The sequence below is a fragment of the Pithys albifrons genome, chromosome 3 (assembly GCF_047495875.1).
Source record: "Pithys albifrons albifrons isolate INPA30051 chromosome 3, PitAlb_v1, whole genome shotgun sequence".
NCBI lineage: Eukaryota > Metazoa > Chordata > Aves > Passeriformes > Thamnophilidae > Pithys > Pithys albifrons.
Window position 1 is genome coordinate 48,493,973 of NC_092460.1, and position 6,000 is coordinate 48,499,972.

The following is a 6,000-nucleotide window of genomic DNA, read 5'->3' on the forward strand; positions in this document are numbered from 1 at the left end:
TCTAGATAGTAACCTGCAATGAGGAATTTATTAATTTAATTGCCTGTTTCTGGATACTTTTATCTCAATTCCCCTCTTCTGAATTGTTTCACTGTTTAACACACTCTGCCCACTCTCACAACCACCCAAAAAAACCAAAGAAAAATGTCAATATCCTCCTCTACATTTTAATCTATGACTTACACAGCCAAAACCCAAGTCAGATAGTAGTTTTCTGCATCTACATTAAAAAAAACCCAACAAACAACTGTCAAAAATAAATCTACCTCATCAACCAACTAGTTCCAAGTGCTCAGCCAGGAACTTACTAATCCACTTCACTGGTCTGACTTCAGATTTACATTCAGTATTTGTTGTTACATTTAAACACCACATATTTGTTCAAATATCTCTAAATCCTAAGATGGACTATCAATTTAAGAGAAATAAATGTTATCAACAAAAATTAATTTGTACTCATGTTTCAAAAGAATTGATTTTATCAATTCTGACACAAAGACTGGAAACTCTTGCACTAAATGACAAGCAGACCTACACGCTGACAGTCCCTGTCAAAAAGGCTCAGTCACTAACAATTTACCTACAAACTGATATTACAGTTGTTTTAACTCAGATACATTTGGAGAAAAAGACAGAAGCAGCTCAAATTATTTTTTTTCACTGAAATTTGGCTGTAGGTTTCTTTTTTTGTTTGTTTGTTTTCTTGAACATTGAACACCACTCCATCATTGAAACTGGATGAGTTGGCCTGAACTTTAACCAAAGTCAAGTCTCCTGCACGTCCAGGGCAGATCAGAAGAGCCTGAATTCAAGTGAACTGGTGAGGTCTTGAGCTTAAAAGAAAACCCCAGGTGACTGCACTCTCATCACGACAAACAATAAAAAGGGAAGTAAACCATGACAAGAGCATGCTTTAAGTCTTATAGTTTAAACAGGAAGCTGCACAACAGGGGAAAAGAAACCCAGCTCTGACTGCACAGGACTGTCAAAATTGAGTTGTAAAATGTCTCTAAACTGCTTTTCTTACATATCTGAACGCCCACTTTGCCTTCACGCAAATCAGAACTCTAGTTCTGTGTTGAGGCCGATACCACAATGGAGTTCCTGCTGAGTCTCATTAAAATGGTAGTTCTTGATGAATGGAAGTATTTATCAGTTAAGAAGACTTTATGTTCCAGATTCCCAAGTGACATTTCCCTCAATCTATTAATTATTAGCTTATTAGCTTTACTGAAATCTCTCATCCATGTGGTTTTCTTTATGCCTCTCAGTAGAGTCAGTATACAGTCATTAGGAGAAATTGAAATTCCTAGTCATGAAGAAAAGCAGAATCCAAACCCTATGTACAAAACTCAAGAGGCAGAAATTTCATAAAAAGGTCACAGAGTCAACTCACAGTATGCAGAATTACATTTCATTATACTTCTCTGCAACCAGCAGCAATACATTTGTAATACTTCTACAAAAAATAATTTGCAGTAGACAAGTACACTAGATCAATTTTACAGTTTCCACTTTGGTATGTTTAGAAAGGGCAGGATTTAGCAGTACTATCTCCAGAAGTTTCATACAATGGAATCACAGTGCCAGCACTGGGAAATTGTAGCCACTACCATTTCTTTAGACTTTTTAGGATGCTTAGAAAGGCAACGTCCTGTGATGAGCACTAACAGGCCAAAGGGCCATTAACTGAAAACAGGGACTAGACCATTACACCGAACAGGAATGGGCTGGAATGTGATCCGAAGGTGTTAAGCCACTTCAGTAACCCAGGACTGCAAGACAAATTGGTGTCGAGATTATCACTTCAAGTACTGGGAACAAGTTCTCACAGCCACTGAAGAAAAAAGCGAAGCGGATAAACTATAATTAAGATGACCTTGTAAACTGATGCATTTCATACAGTGGGACAACACCCGTTTGCATTGGCATCCAGGGCAGAAGCTGCATTTGTGTTTCTGTCTCATTGCACTCTATTAAAATCAGGTTGCTGCTTTCCATCTCTTTCTCCACCATAAAATGATGGTGTCCTTAAACCGAAAAGCAATTTAAGGTACAAGGTCACCAAGCCACCATTACAGCAGAGCAACTGCCAGCAAAAACAATGCTGCTGTAGGCAATCCTCGGCTACTGTGGTTCTGTTCCAACCACAGAAGACTCAACGTCAGGCATACAATTTCTCTACTTAACATGCAAACAGCTCTGCCTCAATTATAAACTAAGAAAACAAAGACTAATAAGATATTTATACAAGAAATCAAAGGCAGAAAATGTATGTTAGAGGGCACTGACTGCACTACTGAGTCAAACCAACAGAAATATATTAAATCATACACTGAGGATTAAAATTCTGGACACCTTTTAGTAGAAGCATGTTAACTGTGAGCCTCTAAAACGCACTGTAGTCATCAGTTAACTCCAGCACATCACCCAGTAACCCGAAGCTCCACACAAAAAAGGAAATGTAGAACACAGAGGTGGGGGATAAGATGACCTTACCTTTGACTTCCCCTTTCAGCAAACTCTGCATTAACTAGGTGGGTTCCTGTACCTCCCAAGGGTCCATTATAATCTCACCCTATTAGAGTCACACCAATGCATAAGTGACATAAATCTGGGCAAGGAACAGGCCTTGAGTAGAATCAGCTCAGAAACCACAACACCTCTGACATGCTTCCTGTCTCTTCTGTTCAGTATTGTGGAGATCAACAGAACCAAACCTCAGGTTTTGGGTACAGACAGACTAATCTCCAAGTACAACTGAAGTTTATTTTCACATAGTTAGCACCGGATGTACATCCACTCCCTTCTACCTACATGTGAATACTCAACAGGAAGACTAAACTGTGAACTATTAATTGCAAACGTTTAGTACATTATTTTTAGAGATTTTCCAAGACAAAACGGTTCATGATAGTTTTTTCAAGATAGTTTGTTCAGTAGTAAATGCAAGTCCCAAATTTGTAGTAGATACATTTGCAGTGCCAAGAACTGTTGCAAAAAGATTTAAGCACCTGTGGCAAAACTCCACTGCAGTTTTTAACTCAAAGATGAGTAGTAGAGCTACCACTCACTACACAGTTTGAACACTTTCCAACATTTTGTATAATACCAAAATAATGTGCCAGACAACACAGTTTATTTCAGCCCCCTAAGTGAGAAATTCTTCGATTTTTTTCCTACAACTTTACTGACAAGTTTTTTTTCCACTGTTATTCCCATTACTCATGAGTTAGACTCACTCAAAATACGTGTGGCTCTCACAAGCTATTTGTTGTCTTGAAACATTCTGAAGCACATCAAAATCTACCCAGAGGAAATAATTAAAACAGCTTATTCTTTATCTTTTCAGATGAAATTATAACCCTGGCAACTTTTTCCCAAGAATAACTTGAAAGAAAAAAAAATCAATCCAGAACCAGGGCAGAAATATCCTAACAATCTATGCAAAGTCAAATGAAAGGTCTTCAGTTGCTACACTCATTCTTCTGGGGCAGACAGAACTTGACTTTTGAGTCTTCCTGTTTATACAGAAACAAACACAGACTGCCCAGCAGAGCTAACACTGAGGTCGAAGAGGCTTCTACAGAGATCTTCCAAAATCAGATCTTGTCTATACAAGTCAAGCAATCAAGAGATGACACCATATTCCCAAAAGAATCACATAACTCGCCAGCTTGGTGCCAGTCATACTCACTTTGATGTTTCAGGTCAGTAAATACCAATATTTCAGCTACCTTAGAGTTACAGAAAATTTTGCCTGTCCCCCTCCAGACAGACAGTGCACACCCGATGAATAAGTGCAATTAATAAAGGTATCAGGAAGGAAAACCTCAATTTAAATACTTCCACATGACACGGAGCATCGTGGAACTGTTGCATGATTTCATTCTAGTTATTTTTACAAGGTCAGATTAGCACACAATCTTGTGTTTATACAGTTTTGGCAATTGTGATTAACAACTTGAAAACTCTGCAGTGCTAAAGGCTGTTCCACTTACATTTATCAATTGTTTTCCCCTCATTACAACTTTCTAGATTACAAAAATATTTATTTATCTCATTTAAACTTTGGGAGAGAGCACTACAGCAGTACAGAGCAGACAGTGCATCTCTGAGTTAATACATATCTGTACCCTGATTCACCACTTTCAGTGGAATGCCATCAAATAAGTGAACTTGGTCACATTGTGACTCATTTCAAAGCAATTTACACAAGCAATAACTGATTAAAGGGCTGTTACTTTGAAGTTAAAACTTCACCATAACTAACCTTATGGACAGGAGATGTATACACGAGTTAAATATGTGTAATTTCATCTCCCAGTCCACGGTTCAACAGCCTCCATGCAAGTTACCCTGTATTTCCTTTCAGGGAAGGGCAGAGGCAGAGAAATCATAGACAGACTTTGGCCTGCAGACTACTACAATATCTTTACTAGTTTGAAACACAAATTTTTTATGCATTACTTGAGAGATTATTCATTTTAGGAAGACCTGCTCACTTAGAAGAAAAGTTTAATTTCTTGGTCTGCTCAGATGGAGTTTGGCTCAGGGCATCATGACATAGGACATGGAAAGAAAACCTATGAAAGAAAAAGGATGAAGAGGACCAACAGTGTTTAAAGAGAAAAACAAAAGCGAAGCAAAGGAACCGTAGAGAGGAAAAGAAAAATGAAATTTAACAGTCACTGCATGTAAATCTTGCTGACCAATAAAGTTTACTTCTGAAAAATTCCCCTTTATTACCAGAAGCGTGTTATTCCCTTACAACTCATTTCACCCCGTGTTTAGGCAAATTAGGAGCAATCCTCATTAAACCCACTGGGCAGGCGCCACCCTCGGGGGCTCCGAAACTCGTTACTTTCCACACTACGGAGGACAGGCACGTCAGGATACCACTAAACGCCGGAGAACTTTTACTACTCGGTTGGAGGTGATGCCCGAAAGCACAAGCTATCTGCAAGAGCTCTCAGTGCAAGCTTCATCTTGCCCTGTCACTCCCTCCCTTCTCCCTCCCTCCCTCTCTCCCGGCCCAAACCGAACGAGGAAGTGGAGCCGGGCGGGCGGAAGCCAAGCCCATGGCGGTGTCTGAGCAGGGCTGTCAGCCCGTGACTCAGGCGGGGCGCTGACAGCGACCCCGCCGCCCCTTGCCCGCTGCCCCGCGGGCCGGCCCGGGGCACACGGACCGGCGGGAGGGAGGCAGGGCGGGCACAGGGGCCGGCGCGGTGAGCAGAGCGCCAACCACCCACCTCAGCTGCGGGGGGAGAGCGGGAACTCCCTGGGCACAACGCGACCGGCACACACGGCCCCGAGGAGCGGGGGGACACGGGGAGCACCCCGGGCACGGCAGGACCCGCGGGGACGGGGGAGGAGAGCGGCGGGACAGCGCAGCCCTCTCGCCCGGCCGGACAAAGAGGCGCCAAACCCGGCGAGGGAGGGAAGGAAAGAGAAAAGCGCGGCGCCAGGGGGGCAAACCGGAGCCACCCGCGCCCACCGCCTCGCCCGCCCGGCTTCACCTGAGCCCGGCTACGGCGAAGGGAGGGAAACGCCACGGCGGTGGCGGCTGCGCTGCTCGCGGCGAGAGTGCGGCGTCCTCCGGCTGCGGCTCCTCCCGCGGCACCGCGAGCGCCGCTCGCTCGCCGGCACTGCCGCCCCGCCCCCCCGCGCGCCGACAGCCAATGGCGCCGCCGGACCCGCAGAGCGACGGCCGCAGCGGCCAATCAGAGCAGCGCCCCAGCGCGCGGGTGCGGAGCGGCGGTTGGGCCGTTAGCACCGCCCGGCCCCGCCCTCCCCGCCCGGCCCCGCGGCCACCGCCCTGGGTCGCTCAGGAGGGGCGGGCGGCGCGGTCCGGGGTTCTCCCGCACACCGCGGGGCAGGGCCGGGGTCTGCTCCGCTCCGCCCGCGGAGAGCCGTGCCCAGCTGCCCCCACAACCCCCCGCGCCGCGCCGCCCCCACAATGCCCCGCGCCGGGAGGGCGCTGGCGGCCTCTGCTCCTGC

General features: G+C 45.3%; 1 protein-coding gene across 1 annotated transcript in view; it reads right to left on the reverse strand.

Annotated features, from left to right (window-relative positions):
• Positions 1-5,638, reverse strand: part of MYH9 (myosin heavy chain 9) — a 71,298-nt gene extending 65,660 nt beyond the window's left edge. Inside the window, exon 1 of the mRNA XM_071551686.1 lies at positions 5,520-5,638. The gene's annotated coding sequence lies outside the window, so the exon portion shown is untranslated. The remainder of the gene's footprint in view (positions 1-5,519) is intronic.
• Between the last annotated feature and the right edge of the window lie 362 nt (positions 5,639-6,000).